Source organism: Cavia porcellus, unplaced genomic scaffold (assembly GCF_034190915.1).
Source record: "Cavia porcellus strain 051 isolate PalLab524CR breed Dunkin Hartley unplaced genomic scaffold, mCavPor4.1 scaffold_15, whole genome shotgun sequence".
Lineage (NCBI taxonomy): Eukaryota > Metazoa > Chordata > Mammalia > Rodentia > Caviidae > Cavia > Cavia porcellus.
This window is the reverse complement of record NW_026947498.1, coordinates 50787476-50808359: the sequence shown is the minus strand read 5'-3', so window position 1 is coordinate 50808359 and position 20884 is coordinate 50787476. Positions and strand designations below refer to the sequence as shown.

At 32.1% G+C, this 20884-nt stretch overlaps 1 pseudogene; it reads right to left on the bottom strand.

The window, feature by feature from the left end:
* Positions 1 to 6775: 6775 nt before the first annotated feature.
* Positions 6776 to 20884, bottom strand: part of LOC100725838 (chromobox protein homolog 3-like) — a 127392-nt pseudogene continuing 113283 nt past the window's right edge.

Sequence of the window (20884 nt, the reverse complement as noted above, 5' to 3'; positions counted from 1 at the left end):
ACTGCCAAAATACAACACAATAGCTTCATTTTGAGAAAAACAGCTTCATGTGGCTGTATGGATCTGAAGAAAAAAAATTGAATGTAAACTATAAATCTGTAGATAAATAATAAAGAGGATTTAAAAGTTGTTCAAAATATTGTTGAATAAGACTAACAACTTAATAACAGTGTAGGGTATATTTATAATGTATGTAAAATAACTAAATAGATTGCAGAGGAAAAAATTAATCAATTTTAAAATTCTTACATTCTTAGGAAGTGATATATTTAGCAGTGTTGACTTTAATAAATTGTAATCCCTACCTGCACATCTAACAATTAATGCAAAGAGATATACATGAAAAATACAGTAAGGAAGATGACATCAAATTTAAATCAAATACTTCATTATTTTAAGAAAATTCAATAAAGAAAGAAAAAATGGGGAATGATTCATATTTTGCTTAAAATAGCTTCACATCTTTTGACAAGAATATCTGTGTTTTTCATGCTGTTTCTATGTTTTCAATTACTAAAAACTTCTAAAAGAATCATATAAGCTGCACTGTGAAAAGCAATGCTTTACATATAAGGGGATGTGACCACGGAATCAACCTTTGTGTAGGAGTTGTAAAGTACCATCATATGTTTTCCTTGACAAAAGGTTACACTTAAGTTCACTAGATTTTAAATCCCACTGTTAAAATATCGACTGACTAGAGGTATTAGGAAATTGTATAATTATTTTTAATTGGATGGATTTTTTTGTGGTTTATTTTTCAATGGTTTAAGGTCTATGAGTCACATACTTGTGGTTAGAAAATAAAATGTTTTCAAATTTGAAAAAACACACATATGACTACTATTGGATTTAATGAGTACATTATATTTCCTTACATTTCTCAGTCAAAGCATGAAAAATGTAAAAAAAAAAATGCACTGCTGTAACATTTTTCCAATAGAAAACCCAATTCCCATCCCTTCCCCAAGCCAAGGTAGACACTTAAATAAAATGTTTGTGAAGTTATGTAGTAAATATTATTCTTTTCACAACAGTAGATAAGCTTTCCGGTGAGAAAATGTGAAGTTAATAAATTTCATTTTCAATGCATTCTCCATTTCTTTAGCCAACTTCCTAAAAAAGAAAGAATTGAACTTACAGGATAAAAAGGAAGCAGATATTAAATTATAAGCATAACTACAGACTGCACTATTTACATTTTCTAAGAAACATGTAAATAGACTCTATATGCTATTTTTTCACAATCTACTTGGAAATAGTCTCTATTCTCTTCCCTTTCTCCTTTCTTCTTCTTGTCCTTCTTTTTTCTTTCTCTCTTCCCCAACATCTTCTCATTCTTTAGTTAACTGACTTCTCACTCTTTAAGTTTTATTTTAGGGACTTTCAGGTACACTTCTATCCTTGTTAGAAAGTCTATAAGGTTACATGTCAAATATTTGGTGAATGACTAAAGATATTATTTCTTGGAATTTGACTCAACATCACATTTATTTCAAAAGGACAGTGTATCAGATGTTTTCTTGCTTTTTTGTTTTGTTTTGTTTTTTTGCTTTCTGAAAAAATTCGTTTCCAGAAGAGCAAATGGCTTTAACACATACTGACCCGCCTACTTCTAGTTCTGCACATGTTTTTCTCTACTAGTAGTTTTCTGCAGATATATAGAGGACACATCACTGTAATTCACCAGGTCTGTAGCTTTTCTCTAGTCAAACTCTGCTTCTCTGTTTCTTTTCCCTGTTGTAATAGCAGATCCATCTGAGGCTATGAGTGATGATCCATAAAATCTTCAAAGGACAGTTTGCTGATCAGACAGAATAAACAGGTTACAAAGAAAATTAGTTACAAAGTTACAAAGAAAATTAGTCCTCATTCTTGATTTTAAAACTTTTAGAAACAATCAGAATTAAAACTGACTATATTCTAAAATACGTAACATTAAATATCAAACATGTACTTTAAAAAAAACCTTAAGGAGAACAAAATCAACTCTCTCCTGGTAACATTAGGGAGATATGTTATAATGTATGATATTGGTGTATGTATTGTATTGGTGCAAATTTCTTGCGGGAAGTAGATATAGAGGAGAATAACTTTTAATCCAAAATAAGAGCTTCTATCTCATTTTCTCTCTCTCTCTATCTTCATGTCAGGACCTTTTAAAGCATTCATATTACTTTATACAGAAATAACAATACAAAAGAAATGAACATATCATTTAAGATGCTCATTGGAACTTTTTTGTATTCAAGTAGATATGCTTCACTAACAAACAAATCACAGTGCATGCATAATCTTATTACATAGTTACTACAATTCAGTGCACGCTATCCTAGAACAGGGTACAGGTAAGCCCTTGAATGTTTTAATTCATCACAACAATAAAATAATTTGCTAGCCTAGTGCTAAGGAGTAATTTCTAACAGATCACTAGTTGTTTTTTCAAAGAATTTGTTGCTCAGACCTGTAGCCTTCCCTTGAAACAGTGCCCCACACGAGGTGCAGGAGATTTTTGAGAGTATGTTGCTTGTGCTTCTGTTTTTAGAAGCACACACAACATTTACATAAAGGATTATAATAGCTATTTTAAAAGTTTGCTATTTAATGTAAACTTGGGCCATTTGGCATAAGGAAAGTGAAATTTAGCCTCTTCTTCTTTAGGGGAAGATAAGCATCAAGAGGAAATGTATACACAGTAATTTAATAGACTTTTAAGGTGACAGGGACAGCCTCTCAGGAAAAGAAGACCCCAATTGAATTGGACAGAGGGTAGAAAATCATAAAAATGTGACCAGGCAAAAAGACACAAGCTTGGGTACTAATTATAAAGGCGAAAATACTAATAAGATAGGGGTGAGTATAGCAAGGTTTGCTTAGACAAGTTTCTCGGGGCCTCAACTTCCTGTCTTTGATCATAGAATGTTATTTCTGATATGGCAGAGAAAAAAATTTTTATATGCAAAGTCCATCTCTCAACTTAGGAAAAGAATCATGAAGGGTGATCTTGCACTTATTGTTTTTCAAAGGTTTTTAGGTGAAAACTCACCAATTCCTCAGAGCAGTATAGTTTAGTGTGGATATTCTTTACTCCTTCATCATAAATGCATTCAAGAAAGGTTCATGAAAGTTCATTAAAATTTCTTTTAAAGGACATTAAATCTACCATTTTCTCGATATGGTTTCCTTGATACTAGACCATTCTTCACATAAGAATTTAACTGCAACAGAAAAAAATGAATAAATTACTGGAGAATGTATATTTCCATTATATATAACTCTTATGAGACACGTGATCACTTTTAAACTAACCTTAGTTTTATGTTGAAGTAAGATCTCTACTATAACCCACAAAATGTGAATCTGAGTTCAAATTACAATGTTAAGTAAGTAAGGTCATGGCAACACTAATCATTGAAGGTCATAAATCAAGTTCCTAGTTATGAAATCTCTTCCCTTAGAAACTGTGGGAGCAGGGTCTACATCTTAATAGGTGGTGGATATCTCTAGTATATTTCTTTTATTAATAGTTTTCATTAAATTTCTCATATTAGATAAATTTTTTGAATCCAATAATTAATAGCAATCTATTTAGAATACATGCATGCTATTAAATTAATACAACTTCAGGATCAGATGAGAAGAAATCATAAGCACATGTCTGGAATGGAAATTCAAGATGAAAAAATTATGCAAAATGAAAAGCAAAGCACAAGTATTATAAATGAAAAAAATAGTATGAAGCAGTATAGGCATAATACTCAATAATCAGTCCCTCATGTCATTTTTGATCAAAATACATCTTTCAAAAAAATATAACCAACTTCTTTTGAATCATGCTAATAAATGACTGAAAAGATGAGGGGAAAACTACTGGCAAACTCTTGACCCTTGAAGTCATGCTGTCACAAAGAAAGAGGAATAATCTGAAACACAGCTGCCCTGCATGGCTGCACAATAGCCTTGTTGTGAGAGTGAACTCTCCTAGTCTTGCCACTGAGCCTGAGTCTCTGCATCATGTCAGGACCTTTTAAATGTCAGAATCTAAAGAGGGTTTTGGTTCCCTTCACTCAGCCCTATTTGGCTAGATTGTAATAAAATGATATTTGCTTGTTTAAAAAGTTTCCTGAATTCTCCTTTATCATCAGAGATCACATGAGCCATATTAAAAAAAAAAAAAAAGTAAAACAAAGATGGAGTTTGAGGCATTTAGTAAAGAAGAGCAGTGTTGGAATTTTGACCTTCTATTAACCTCATAGCAGGAAAGAATTAAGGCCAAAACTCTACAACAGATTTCAAAATAAATAATTGAACTCCACTGAATTCATTATAAAAATATAAGTACTTTAAAAAGAGTACTCCCACATCAAATATTTATTTGTTTAGTGTAAATGTGATTTCCATTGTTGGAAAGTGGCAATAATTAAAATTTAACAAATATGGTTACTTGGAAACATATCTTTAATATCTTGATTGGGCCTGTTAATCTCTCATTCTTTTTTTCTTTCCCTAAACACATCCAATTCATTCATATCATTCAGTCTTACTGAATATTGACCTTGTAATTTAGACAATTGGATTCTTTGCACAATCTAAGATTGAAAAGAGAGAACTCCTATAGGATTTTCATGAAACATACATTTAATTTAAAGATAAGAGTATTCTTTTTCTTTCTTTCAAAACTGTCTTAATATACTTCAATTTCTCTTCAAGAATTGAAGGCTTTTATAAGAGTTTCCTTGGTACATCATCTCTGTTTTGTGAGATCAAAATAGCAATAATCTGGTGGAAAAAACATACATTAATGAAAAGCAGTTAAACTATTTAAAATCTGAACATTAACTTTAAAGGACTTAAAGGACAATTGAAATTAGAATAATGTGAACAATCCTGATGCATGAATTTAAAGTTCACATTGGTTTGTAAGTATGGTATATTATTACTATCAGTTAACAGGATTCCTTTATTTGAACTATATTGCAACATGGACGTCAGTGAGTTGATGGATATGAAATGGAGCGGAATACAACATTTTATCAAAAAGAGTTACACAAAAATGAAAAGGAAAATGATTCTGAGGTAACAATTATTTGAATGCTTTTCTGGGAATTTCTAGGTCCTAAAAGGCATAAAATAATGACACACTTATTCTAATCTTAATATTTTTATTTTGTTTTATTTGAAAACAAGTTAAAATTCTGAGAGTAAAATTTTAATGTTTAAAAAATTCTAGTAGGAGAATAAATTTTCATATTTAGTTGAAAAAATTACAAAATTAATTGAGCCTTTTTTTTCTAATAGTTGTTGGTAATCAAAAATTAATTATGGCCTTTTTGCTTCTTTTTGGTCAAGATTTTGACAAAAAATGTTTCTGTTAAAGGAATATAAAACTACTTAGTGACCACTGCTCACCACTATTTGCAATAAGGTGAAAAATAAACAGTAGTACAACTTTCTGACTACTATAAAGTTAGTTTCCTGTAAACAGTAACCTGAACACTGAAAAGATTGAGCCTACATGTAAGGAACAACTTGAGGTCAAGAAAAACATGCAATAATTTAGATTAGGAGTTTGTTCACTCCATTATTCTAGCAGGTCCTACATTGTGAACACTTCTAGCCATTCAGTAAGTTACCATGGGCCAAGTCTTTAGAAATCCACATATCCTGACTTTTGAGTACAGATTTCAACTTGTTGCAAAGCAATGGGTCGTGAGGAATCTTTAATCTTCCCTTACCAAATTATTAGCTAATTACAACAAACTAGGTTTTGACATGTTACCTTATCTGGGTGGGGAAGTTATTGATAGTGATAAGAATTTTTCTTTTCAGGAACTTTGCAAGTGAGCCATTGCCTTTTGTGACCAAAGACATAGATGTGCATTCTGATATGGCTGCTTTAAAAATACCCACTTTACTGGTACCGATAAAAAGGAAAAAGACAAGAAAAATACCCATTTAAACTGTCCAATTAACCACAGGATAATCTATTTAACTCGAAAGGTTATGGCTTCAAGGAAATTTTTAACTGAAAGTGATTTATTTCTTACATTGTTCAGAGATGGCATCTCAAACATGAGTTTATCATCCATAATTTCTTTCTTTTTTTTTTTTTTGGCACTGGAATTTGAACCACAACCTCACACTTACCAGACAGACCCTTTAGCCACTGAACTGAACCCATGGTCCGTACCCATAGTCTCTGTATTAGTGACTGTTTAAAAAAGAAAAGATGTACGGAAGTATTTTATTTATACACACACAAACAAAAAACAGAATAGTCCTTAAGCATGTGAGCTATAACATGAGTTGATTAAGTCTGATTATGGGCAATTCCCACAACATTTAGAAAAGCAGAAGTACATTAGACTATCAAATGATCTTTTCTGATAAAGGAAACAACTACCAAAGCTTTCATTTGTTCAAAGTTACCAGTACTATAAATGCAAAACAAACAAAACCCAACAACTCTCCGAATTGATTTCAAAACCAATATATTAAACTTGATTTTCATTAGAATGCTGTTTTATTCACACTAGTAAATAAAAATTAAGACATATTATATATGATATGTTATATAATATGATAAACAACATATTATATATGACATGCTATAAGAATTATATATTTATGACATAATATGTTATATATATTATGCTCATGATATATATTTATGTTATATAATATACCACATTTATGATAGGATACATTTATGATATAATATATTTATGATATGTTATATATTATATTTATGGTATATATATATATATAATGTAAGTTATTGAACTTCATCTTCTGGACAAAAATGTGAAGTTATTCTCTCTTTATAAAAAGCCATTACAATTTAAGGACATTTCATATGATTCCTTTGCCAGCACCAACTCAGTCTCACCTTAATCTTTGCATTTCATAGAAATGTCAGTTCTCCACTGCTGTCTGGCACCGATTACTCGTTTGGGATCAAGACCTCTAGCAAAGCCTCCAGATTTGTCCGCAGCACCTCTTTTTCTTTGATTTGCTACCTTCAGATTCACTGTCAGATAAAGATTTTCTTTTTGCACTATCTTTTTTCTTTACCAGCTTTTTGAAAATGAAGAAATGCTTCAATTAACTCTGGCCAATCTGAGTTTTCTTCAGGTTCCCACTTACTGTCAGCAGCCTAAATCTCTCCACTGCAGAAGAGACTCCACCTTTCCACGCACATTTTTTCTAGCACAAATTCCAGTACTTTTTCGATCACAAATTCTTCAGGCTCCCTACTTCCTCGACTTTTTTACTTTTTCCATTTTGTTTCTTCCCTGCTTTTTGCAACGTAGTCTTCTTGGATGCTGTTTTTTATTGCACCCCGAGGAGCTGCTATTCACCATTTCGAATGCTCCTTCGCAGGTCCACAGAGTCTTGGCCTCTGCGCATCACAATTTGTTTCTTTTAAGTTTAGTAATTTTCCTCTTAATCTACTTGCAAAAATAAATTGAATATATATTAGACAGGAAAACACGCACCAATTGTAGAAAATGAAATCTAGAAATAGTACTAAGAACAAATCTGCTTTCAAATTACTTATCCTTAAATATATCCTAATGATAATTAGTGACCCCATTTTTTTCAACTCAGATAAACATAAAGTAGCACGTAAAATATTCATTTTGAGCTAACTAAATTACACAATGGGATTACACTATACTTTCTGAACTTAAAAAATTCTCCTTGTTTTCAGGGGAAAACATAGGAGATTATTAAAACCAACACAGATTTTTAAATTTTCATTTACATAATCCTTGCCTTGCATGAAACAGTTTTATACATGACCACTAAAAATTACAATCAAGTTAAGATACCTACGTTTTTCTAACAAATGGTTAATATAGACAAAATCTACTTGTAAAAGTTACCCTGACATTGGAATAAGTTTATACAGCTCTTTTGTTTACATAATGACCAAATACATATTATCTTATATGGTTTTCATGACAACTGACTTTTTTACTTTTTATTTTTAGAAGAGTTGAGTTAAACATAATTTTCTATTCATAACATACAATCAGATTTACACTCTGAATAGTAACTTTATTCATTTCATTAGCACCAACACTGTGTTTGTACCCTTATAGCTATTAAAGTTAGCCAAATTTTCAACTTATAAAATCACATACTTTCTCACATCCTCATAGATTTATCTGTTTCCTCTACACTATCTCATTTGTATTTTTTTTTCAAAATAATTGCACATTGCTTTGGTTACTAGGGATTTACTGCTTACATTATAGTGCATATTTTCATATTGCCCAGTAAATTGAGCTTTTGGTTTTTCTTTATATTTTATATATGGACTAATTTATGTTAATTTTGGACATTTTGAAAAATTAAATTCTCTAAGATTAATTTGTTCTTGATCTGGAAAATAACTATTGTTCTATTGTCCTTATATATTTAGACTTTTTATTGATTAATGTTTTTGTAAACAGAATATTTTTTCAAGGAATATTTTCTAAAAAATCTCTTATTGGTTTCAACTATAGAGGTTTTAATGAACCGGAGGGATGTTTCCTGCCCTCACATTAAGCAAATTTTTTGTTTTAAATTACTTTTCTTTGATATTTAGTAAGACCATTCTATTTTTATTTATTCAATTTTTAAAAGACAGTAAATTTTTAAATACTGGAGCTATAAACATCATGCCAAAGTCTTATAAAAGATAAAAGTGGTCATACTTTTCCACATGGCTCTTTAAAGATTAGCTATTAAGAGTACAGTAACTAATGTTATTTCTTTTCAGAAACAAAACTTTGCAATACCATACCTGAACACAATATTAATTTTCTTAAGACTGAGACTGAAATTTTAAAAAAAGTGAGAAAAATTTGATGTTTAAATAAAGTTCATTTTAAGAAAACCATAAATTTAAGTTATCATTACTACAAGTTTGCCATGCATAATTACTGCACTTATCTTGAGGAACTGGTTTATGTCAAATGAAACTTGCTAATTTTTCACTTTCCCTTCCCTATACCTTGTCTCCATCTCTTGGTTTCCTTGCCATTTGTAAAAGATTTTTCTCTTTGTTTCGCATGATCTGTCTTTTATTTTGCTCTTTAAGTTATTTATACCCAAGTTTCTCACATAAGGAAAGCACTGTTACATAGAAACTCATGGGTCTGACTGAATTCACTTTCCATAACGTATTTCTAAATACTATAAAAGTATATTTTCTTTTGGTAATATCCTTTGTGACAATTATCCATTCTTTAGGAATATTTTAAAAGAATTTTGATTATCATTTGGATATATTAATACTCATTGTAAACTCTCTTGGTGCAGCTTCTTATATCTATCTGGTTAGTTCCAAGTGTACTATTAATTATTCAGTCTGAGATTTATCACTATTACTCTTAAAAATTGGAATTCTTTTTATGTAAAATATTCTTCCTCTACATTCATTGTTTTCCTTTCTTTGTGATTGCCATCACATAGAATTTAAATTTATTTTCCCCTTGTATTGGTTCATGTTTTAGTACATAATGAGTGCATTGCTCCTGGGAGTGAGTACATGTACACAGCACACAGCATATGCTTTTTCATTGCCTGCCATCACCACCCCTCCTTGTGGACAGTCAGCGGTCCCAGTACCACTTGTTAAGAGACTGGCTCTCTCCTCTCCAGCATTAGTTGTAGTCCTTTGTCAAAGATCAGGTAGCTGAAGTCTCTTGGCTCATTTCTGTACACTATGTTGTTCTGCATTGTATTCATGCTATTAGCCTGTTTTATGGCAGGCATATGCTTTTTTTGTTTGTTTTTTGTTTTTTAAACCACTGTGGCTTTGCAGTGTAATTTGAAGTCTGAGATTTTGATGCCTCCTGCTTTCCTCTTATTTTCTAGATTTGCGTTTGCTAGTCTGTGAGGAATACTGTTTATATATTGTTTTCAATTGCATTAAATTAGTATATCTGTTTTGAAAGTATGAACATTTTGACAGTATTTGCTCTGTGTACTCATGAAAAGGTTATAACTTTCCATTTTCTCTTGTTACTTTCAATGTCCTTTGTCAGAGTACTATAGATTTCTTTGAAGAACTCTTCCATTTCTTTGCTTGGGTTCATTCCTAAGTATTTAATTTTTCTTCATGCTATTGTGATTGGGAATGTTTTTCTATTTTTTTTTCCCAGTGAGCTCATTAGTGGTATACAGGAACACTATTGGTTTGTGTGTGTTGATTTTGTATACTGCTATCCAAATACATTTGGTTATTATTTCTTGGAGTCTTTTGGTGGAGTTTTTGTGTCTTTTATGCAAATGATCATGTCATCTGCAAATAATGATAATTTTTCTTCTTTTCCTATACATATCTTTTTAAAATTCTTTCTCGTGCCTAATTTATGTGTCTAATATTTTGAATGCTCTATTGAACAGGAGTGGGGACAGTGAGCCTCTTTTTCTTGTACCTTATTTTAGAGAGAAATCTCTCAGCTTTTCACTATTTAATATGATGTTAGCTGGTTGTCACAAATGGCTTTTTCAGATTGAGATAAGATCTATATATATCTTCTTCAGAGTCTGCATTACAAGTAGCTTTTGGAGTTTGTCAAAAGCTTTTTTTCTGTATTTACTGAGAGAATCGTGTGATTTTTGTCGTTGCTTTGTTTGTGTTAGGTGTATGTATGTCACAGGCTTGATCATGAAGTATGATCTCTTTGATGATACATTGCATTCTATCTGCCAATATATATTTTTTAAGATTTTTGTATATGGGTTCATTAAAGTGTATGACATGTAGTTCTCTGTATTTGTTGGGTCCTTTCAGTTTTTGAAATCAGGATAATTATAGTTTTCTGGAACGACTTTGGAAGTATTCCTTACTTTTCAAAAAAAATTTTTTTTTTTCAAGAGGAATCAAACGCATGACCTTGTCCTTGCCACTGAGCTGTATTCCTGGCCTTTTTAAATTTTTGTACCAGGAAACAAACCCAGGACCTTGCACTTGCCAGGTAGGCACTTACAAAGCTGAGCATATCTCTGGTCCTCAGCTATTAAAGGAATTTGAGGATTATTGACCTTAAATCTTCCCTGAAGATCTTTGAGAATTTAACAGTGAATCCACTGAGTTCTGGGTTTTTCTTACTTGGCAGATTTTTAATTATTATTACTGTTTTGTTTTCTTTGCCTCTTATTGGATTACTCTGGGTTTTTGTATCAGTTTTATCATGGTTCAGTTTTGGTATTTCATGTGTCTCAGATTCTATCAGTTTCTTCCAGATTCTAATTTATTCCAGATTCCAATATATTGCCATACAGGCTCTCATATCAACTACTAATAATCTGAATTTCAGATATACACTATTATTTAGACTTTTTAAAATTGTAATTGTATTGATTTGGATTTTTTCCTTTTTAATAAGGTCAACAAAGGGTTTGTCTATTATTTTTGTGTTTTCACAAAAAGTTCTTTAATTCATTATTTTTTGTCTGAATTTATTAATTTCTACTTTAATCAGTACAATTTCATTTCTTATACTAGCTTTAGATTTAGCACATTCTTTGTTTTACTTTTAGTTTCCTGAGGCACAGTATTAGTTTATTCATTTTGGCTTGTTCTATTTTTCTGATATGTGTATTCATTGTTGTGACTCCTTTTGTTGTGTCCCATAAGTTCACCTATATTGTATGGGCATTATTATTTGTTTCTAGAAATCATATAATTTCTTTCATGGTTACTTTTATGATCCATATATTAATCAAGAATTATTATTTAATTTTCATTTGTTTGCATAAGGTTTGTGGTTTCCTTTGCTACTGATTTCTTGTGTCATTGCATTATAAGCTGATAAAATGCGTTGTATAACTTTGATTGTTTTGCATTTATGTAAGTATGTTTTATGAGCTATTATGTCACCTATTTTAGGGAAAGTTCCATGTGCTATTAATATGTCTATTTTAGTGTTTTGTCTGATTTTGTTTATTTGTATTCCTGTTTTTATTTACTTTTGTAGTTTTTTCATATATTTATCTTTTTCTATAGTTAGCTTTTAGGAATGATTCTTATATTGATCTGTATCAGTTCCAATTTTTTATTTGTTCATTTTAGTTTCATAACACTGTAAACATGTACAGTGTTATTTTTAACTCCTCTTTGATAGTATTCATTCTAAGAATTTTTATTATTTGATTTTTCTCTTAATTTACTCTGTTAGTTCTCATTGTATCTATAAAATTGATTAGGGACTTATTTAAATATTTACTTTTTTAGTTAATAATTACTTTGATTATTTTTGTGCCCATCAACACTTGCTTTTCTGAGGCTATCAAATAGATTGATGGAAAATGAATATTGGAGGACAATTATAAAACCTTGTTGGTAACTCTTGCCCTACTTAATTATTTTATGTGTATGGATACTTAGAAAGGAACCACCCATGTTCCACAGGGATTAAATCCCCATGGTAACAATAGAACCTTCGCTTTACTAGATTATTCTTCACCAAGGGCTGTTATTTTTTTATTATAACCTTTTGAAAAAAAGTAAAAGAGTATGTGCAAAAAAGAGGGTAAGTACCACTCTCTGTTTCCCCAAGGAAGCTCAGGATTCCTGAATTGCCCTGCAGAGCACTAGGGGGCAAAGAAAATGAGGAAGCATAAAGCTGTGCCCAAACATTTTGCCTAATGGTGTTCTGCCTTGTGGGCCCTTGTGAGGTTTATATCTCTCATCAAATCACGAATTACTTTTGCCTTTCCTGAAAGTTTTCAGTTTTAACTTAAGTTTTCATTTTCTCCAATTCCATTATTTTTTGATTTCGTTTTTCCTTTAAGATTTCAATATGAGAGCCAAAACATTAAGTAAATATATTTTAAATTTTTAATTCTTTATAAAAAGTATGCTTTTCACATGAGGTGTAAGCTCTGAAATAGTACTCCACATAATATGTTATGTGGAGTACTATTGTTTGATACTAATATGTTTGATAAATATTGGGAAATACTGCATAAGCACATGAAGATATGAACAGGTATGAACATTTAAACCTAGGGAAATTGTTTTACAACTGACTTTTGAGTCCAGATTACAAGTTTTACCAATGAAATACATGCATTTAAGCTTTATAACGAAATATAGGTAGAAATGAGCATCACACAGAACTCAATCCTTTGGAAAAGTTCTCTGAATCATGCTCAGTCTCATGTTTCTAGATCTCTGGTCTCACTCTCCCACTCACTCCCCTCTCCCCTGCTCTCTATGCTGTTTCTTTTCTCCTTCTCCCTCTTACTTGGCTACTCTCAATTATACTTGAAGCTAAATAAATGCTGTGCATATTATATTTGACTTTTCCCCACATATATATCTGTAGTCCCTTATTATGTTGATTAAATTGCTTGGGAAAATTGTGAAATTTAGTATCTTCTTTTCTGTAGAGCACAATGTCATTCCAGTCACTTATGCCTGTTTTAATAACTTTTCTTTTTTCTTATCTAATCTAGTTTTGCTTGGTTTTCTAGCATATTATTTCTCTTTGAGGTGGAATTCAGCCAGGGGATTGTGCTATTATTACATAAGAAAGAGAGTAGTGTGCCTTGTCTTAGTGTTGTTGGAGTTGAAATATGCCTCTTGAGTCTTTTGTGTGCTTTATTGGACACAAACAATTTTATCATTTGAACAAAATATTAGCATCAGATTAGGTCACTGTATGATTGTGACAATTCAAAACACTTTCATAATAATGTCTAGACAGAGGCAAACGAACACAGTCTAAATCAGAGCAATGACAAAATAATTCCTTAATTTAGCATGACTGGCTACTTCCTTGTCAACCACCATGTTAGATTTTCTCTCATCTGCTCCATGTACACAAAACTCAGTGACATTTTCTTGAATTTGTGATTTTACCCAATCTGGAACAGTTGCTACTTCCCTGAAATTACTAAAACGATATTCTGATATGTAAGTCTTTTTGACACACATTTAAGGAGCTACTGTAGCTCCCCAAGAGTGTATTCACTTTTGCTACAGTGACAAAGCCAATTTTTCCAAATTCTGTTTCATTAATACTCTGTGGTGGAGGCATTAAAAAGAGAAAAGAGAGAGAAAGATGGAGGAGAAAGGGATGAAGAGTAAAATAAAGGTAGGGAAGGGAAAGTAAGGGGAGGGGAGGGGAGGGAAGAGGAAGGGAGAGGAGAGGAGAGAAGAGGAGAGGAGAGAAGAGAAGAGAAGAGAAGAGAAGAGAAGAGAAGAGAAGAGAAGAGGGAAAGGAAATATAAAACTACTTGAAGTAATTATCAAAATTAGTTCAAAGAGTGATAGAAAAATACGCTGTAAAAATTTTAATTTTTATTGTGTATGTTTACAGTTTTTAATGATAATATTCATTGCACGGAATTAATGTAAGACTATAGCACATTTCAATTGTTTATTCATCATTTCCCTCCATTCCTTTCCCTTTCTTTTAAAAATGTTTGTGTTTTATAAGCAGCTATAAGAACCAGGTATACTATCAGCTTTTGTCTATGAAACTTACTTGCATATGCAACATTTTATTTTCCCACATGAAGCACACAGTACATAGACTGCTTTGGGGAGGAGATTGTTCTTAAATATGTCCCTGACTTTTCATCCCATTTAAAATTAAAGTACATTCAGTGAGGCAGTATTGACCTCTGAAAAATTGCTTGCTCCTTCTTACATATATTTGTGTTAGTGCTCAGGAAATAGCATTATGGATTTCTGACTTTTTATTCCCTGTGAATAGATTGGTTAATAAGCAAGCTGGGTTGGTTTATATAAAAAACAAGACAGGCAGATACTAATGTGAAATTGTGGTTTTAACAGAACAACTTTTGCTTCTGTTTTCATTTTAGCTCTTAATAACTTTGACAATTCTTGGCATATCTTTTTGCCACTGCGTCAAATTTGCCTGCTGTGAAACAGAGAGAGCTGATCTGCCTGATGCGGCAAGTGTGAAGATGATTAATGCTAAGAAAGGTTCAGAGGAAAAGCACCGCCCAAAAATGGAGCTTCATTATTTTACTAAATCAAATTTTTCTTGGTGTTCATATCAGTGACCTACTCTTTGTGCAGCAATAACTGATTCAGACTTCTTTTTATAAAAAAAAGATGAAAAAGCAATCAAACTTTTTTATAAAAAAAGAGGAAAAAGCAAGAAATAAAAGGAAAAGAATTCACAACACAGCAAAGAGAAATTACTGTAATATGAAATGTAACACAGAATTTTTTCATGGTCTAATACTTTTTAATCTTGAGGCATAGATGAAAAAATAATGGGGAAAATTAAAGTACAACTATTTTACTTTGTGTGAAGCAGGGGAGATTTCTGGATTTATTGCACCAAACTCTGGAAGACAGAATGCTTAGAATTTTGCAGACATGATTATTAGGGCTCCGTCTGGTGGTTCAACAGCTTCAGAGAGTACCAGTTTTCGGTTTCCAAATTTTATTTCAGTGTTGTGCTAAAAGTAGTCTGTAGTTATAGTGTTTCTTTTGCCACTTAAGGACTGAGATGATTTTGTTTCTGATAGGGTAAAAACTTATAAATGAAAATAAGAATATGATAAAAACATGAAATTGCATTATTATTTTTTCTGGTTTATATAATACAATCTAACTTTTATTGTTTTGCTATTATTTTCTTAACATTTCTATCATTTGAAAGAGCTTTGGATAAAAGTTGCTGAAAAATAAAATTAGTATATGTGATATTGATCTTTATAACTTCTTTAAAATATAATGAATATTTTCCTTCTTTATGCCTTTTTTAGACCATCTGAAATATAAGAACACGCAAACTAAACTAAATGATATATTCAGGATATACATGTGTATATTCATATTTTAATTACTCTGCTGAAATGTACACATTTTAAAAAATATTCAAGGATGAAAATTTCCACATTGTTTTTTTAACAATAAAGACAGGCAGCTAAAAGACAGCTGTGTAATGAAGGATTTTAGGCTAATATAAATGGCAGGATTTAATCAAGCATTTATTGTGAAACATCATATATCTATTCAAAGTTGTGTTCATAACAAATATTCAAGTACATTGAAATTTTCATAATATGAAATTAATTTTTTACAAAGCAAACAAAATTGAATGCTCTAGATACAGCAAGATCTTAAGTATAAATAGACTGAAACAGTCAAAGCTGGATAAATAATAAACCAGCCAGTGTATTAAAAACTGAATATCAGAAAGAAACCTGAAGAAAGAAGAAGAAAATAAATAAATAAAGAAGGGAGGAAGGAAGGAAATAAAAAAGGGAAGAAGTAAGAATGGAATTAAGGTAAAAAGAAAGTTTGTGAGGGAGAGTATAAAGAAGCCACTACAAGCAAATGATTTCAAGTATTACATATTGTCAAGTGATCTAATTGGAATTGATATTCAAAAATTTTGTGACATTTTTTAAAATATTCAGCTCAAAATTCAACACTTTATTATTCCTAGCTGCTATATTCATGCCTCAGGTATCATAGTCAACTGTTAAGATTACACTGAAGCACAAACATTTTGAAATCAAGGACCAATTTACAGAAGCTTGAAGCTGCTCCCACTAATCTGAATCTATTATTGGTCCTTACTTTGGCAACTCAAACAATAGTTATCTCAGTTTGAGCACAGGTAGATAGTGAAGAAATTAATGAAATCAACCTAGGTCTTCACAAATCATTATTCTCTTCCGTATACTTTTAATATATTTTTGTATTTCTGGTCATTAAACCTTCTTTTAGTGGTACCACATTTTGAACCTACTCTTATAAGACGTAGATAAGTGGATTTATGTAGCTACATTAGTAACCAAAGCACAAAGCTAAGACAGAATTCACTTAAATTTATGTTTTTGATTTTAGATTCTAAAGTAAAAAGATATTTTCACAAGTCTTACAAAGTTTTGTTTAGGCTTCCTGCTTCAGCATTTCTGCAAATTAGCCTACAGATCTGAATAAAATGAAACAATATTACAAAAGTTATTTTTAAAAGATCTTCCCTTTCATGATTGCTAGGTGTAATCCTGTCTTCATGGTCTGCAAGTCTATCTTCAGTTTCTTTCAAGCAGTTTTGCCAGCTGTTGTAGTTAGTAGTTGTAACAAGAACAATTACATACAAGAAATAGAATTAATAATATAATTTTATAATGGTCACCCAGGGTTAAACACAAGAAAGTGCAGGAAATGCGTCCACAACACTAAAGACCTGGATTCTACAGCAATGTCTTGCATGAGTCCTGCTGAAATCTTAGACCTTATGACAGTGCCTCCCGCAAGTCCAACTGGAGGTCTAGAGCCACAAAAAGGACTCATACCAGTCTCTTTTGCAATCTGTGCTGGGAAGGCCCAAAGGTCAGTCATGGAAGCTAAAAAGTCCAAGCCAGTGAGGTGAAGAATATGTGTCCATAGGTTGAGGGGTCTACACTGGAAACAAGAATTGATGCTCAAAATAAGGACCAGGGCTCCCCCAAAAAGTACAACAGAGAACATAAATAGGTGAGCAGTGCATTAGCCAATCTACCTGGTGTCAGCCCCTTTCCTGCTCACTAGCCCACTTGCAATCACTGACATTCACTGATTTTGTATCATAGTGATCATGAGAGAACTGTATGGAAATTCACCTGGCAGAAATCTCTATGTGGACCATCACTACAGTTTTCTTTTTTGTTACTTATTTTCTTTTCTTTGATTTGATTTAATTCCTGTTTATTTTCTCTTTCTTTTTGTCCCTACTTGTATTAGTTAGGGTTGACTATAAGAAATTATATATATATATATATATATATATATATATATATGAAATATAAAAGATTTATAATTATGCTTACAGTGATCATTTGCAGAGTCAGGTGAGGAAATATGCAACAGGGCTGTCTAAGTACTGGCCAGTCAGAGGATCCATTCAAAAGTCAAAGGCCTGGAGCTCACTGTAGAGTCCAGTGTGCATCTGGATTAGGAAGCCAACGTGTCTGTTTTAGAAGGCTGAAGAATATGCCCTGTAAGACTGGAGACAGATGTCCAAAGGCAATGGTGTAGACTGAAGTTCCAAACAGAAGTGAGACTTTTTCTATCTCTCTTATTCCATCCTGCCTAGAAGCCCAGAAGGTTGATGCCCCTCACTGGCAAGGCAGGTCTTCCCTCTTCAGTAAATCATTCAGCAATATGTTAAACCAATTGGGTAAGCATTTGTTATTCAAGTTGACACCACAGCCAACTATCCTATCACTCTTTTTTATTTTAACTCTAACATCTCTAGCAACACTATTTTCTTATATTTTATATATTCCTCACACTTCAAATTTTTTCTCTATATTTTGTTCTTCTTAAGACATTCTCATCTTCTTTCATGTTACCTATTTTTATCAAAGATTTTCTTTGTTTTATCTAGCCTCTTGTCTTGTCTTGTCTTTTCTCTTTTTCTAATTGTAGGTACACAAATAATCTAAAGATTTGACCAACCTGGCAGCATTAATCTCTAATCCAATTTACTTCTCTAACTTTCTGCTATTGTCCCCAGAAATATTTTCTTAAAGCAATGTGTTAATCTTTCATTCTAATCATGAAAGTCTGAACTTTATATAGTTTTAACTTTTTATTCTTCTATGTACTGCTTTCCTGTACTCCTCTTTTACCCATCCTCCATTGTTTCCTTCCCTTCTTGCACACTGCAAACTGCCATCAACAAAATAACATAGTATGTAAAGATAATTGATTAAATAGTAAGAGAGTTAATGCAATTTTTTCACATGAGATTTGTCAACATTATTATAAACAATATTAATTCTCTCCTCACAAATCAATGGCAAGGTTTAAACTATTTAAATTAAATAGCACAGGAGGTTAAAAAAAACTCTGGACACGTAAAGTCACAAATACATTGCTGGAAAGAAGAATCTAACTAAAAAATCTTCACATTAACAACAATCTCTAGCTGACCTCAACAATCACTATACACACACACACACAACACACACACACACATATACATCTTTGCATTGGATGAGTTTCTTGAATGCCACAGACAGTTTCATTTTGTTTTTGAACAATACCAATTTGTGTGTTCTGTTTGGGTAGTTGAGGCCATTAACACTGGAAGATGTTACTGAGAAGTATTGATTAATTTCTAACATTACATTCTTACATCCACAGACACATTCAGCTATCTGGTTTTTGACAAAGGGGTCAAAATATATTAAGGAACGATAGACTATTCAACAAATGAAGCTGAGAAAACTGACTATATTCAAAGACTGAAGCTGGATTAATATCTGAAGCTTGATCCAGCAACTAAATTCAAAGAAAAATTGATCAGTGATCTAAATATTAAAACATAAACAGTAAGTATACTAGAAGATAAAATGGGTAAAACACTTGAAGTCTCAATGGTAGGTAAGGACTTTGTGAACAGAATCTCAACTGTACAAGTAATAAAAACAAGTCAAGTATATAAAATTAAAACAAAGCAAAGGAAGTAATCACTTGAGTGAAGAGATAACCTTCAAAATGAGAAAATAAAGTCTGGCTATTCTTCCAGCAGAGGACTGATATATAAACTCTATGAGAACTCAAAAACTTAGACCAACCAAATAAAAGACTCTGAAAACACAGCCCAATGAAATAGAAGGAAGTACAATGTCCAATAACATGTGAAAAATGTTCAACATGTCTTGCCATTAGTGAAATGCAAATTAAAATAACAGTGAGTATTCATCTTATGCCAGAGGGAATGTCAACATAAATAGATCCAACAATAATAAATGCTAAAGGTGGTTGTGAGGGAAAAGGAACACATCTACATTTGGGGGTGGGTAACTAAACTAGCACAACATTTTCCAAAGAGACCTAAAGATATAATGATACATACATACCAGTGTTTATTTCTTTGTTTGTTTTCTTGTCTTTTTCCTTTTTATCGGTACTGGGTAGTGAACTCACAACTGCCTGCTTGCAAGGTAGGCGCTTATGCAGCTGAGCTAAATCCCCAGCCCCCCATACCAGTGTTTATAATAGCACAATTCACAGTGGCTAAGTCTTGAAAATGGTCTATATGTCTATTGACACATTAATGGATAAAGAATATATGGTATCTATAGGTAGTAGAGAATTATTCATCTGTAAAGCATCATAAATTTGAGCTATTTGTAGAAAAATTGATGCATTTGGAAAATAAAATTTTAAGTGAAAAAAAATCAGACATACAATTTTAACTATTGTCATAGTTTATGTCTGTGTCCCCCAGGCCTCATGAGTTTGAATTATGCATTTGTTATTGGTTCAGTGTCTAGTGCTTGGATTGATGGTGTCAGTGCTCCACCCACAAAGGGGTGGAGCCAGGGTGTGATGTAATGGCAGGAAGAAGGTGTGTCTTGCTCTTTGCTGGATCCTGCTTGCTGTTTTCAGCCATCATGAATTGCAATCCAGCCATGCCCGCCTGCCTTGGAGCTAACTGAGTGTGAACTGAAACCTCCAAAAACCTGTAAGAAATAAACCTTTCCTTTCCCAACTTTGGGCATCAGGTATTTTGTCTCAGCGATGAGCATACTAAGACAGAAACTGATACCAGAGGAGTGGGGTCATTGCTGTTATGTTGCCTGGCCATGTGACTTGAGAGCCTTAGAAATTTGAAAATATTTGAGAGACTGGCCAAAGAGACAGCCCCTGTGTGCTGTATTAATTTTGGAAACTCTGGTCAGAACCTGGAAGGTTGGAGTACTGATAGAAATGCTGCCAATTAAGATGAAACTTGGGAGGCTTCTGTTGACAAAGACTGCAATGTCTGCTGGAGTCCAGGTAGTATATTGTGCTTTAGATGAAAGTTGGTCTTCAGATATTACCTGGGTGGCAGAAGAATTTCAGTGCAGTCTACTTTTGGGATGGTAGCATGGTTACTTTAGAGAACTT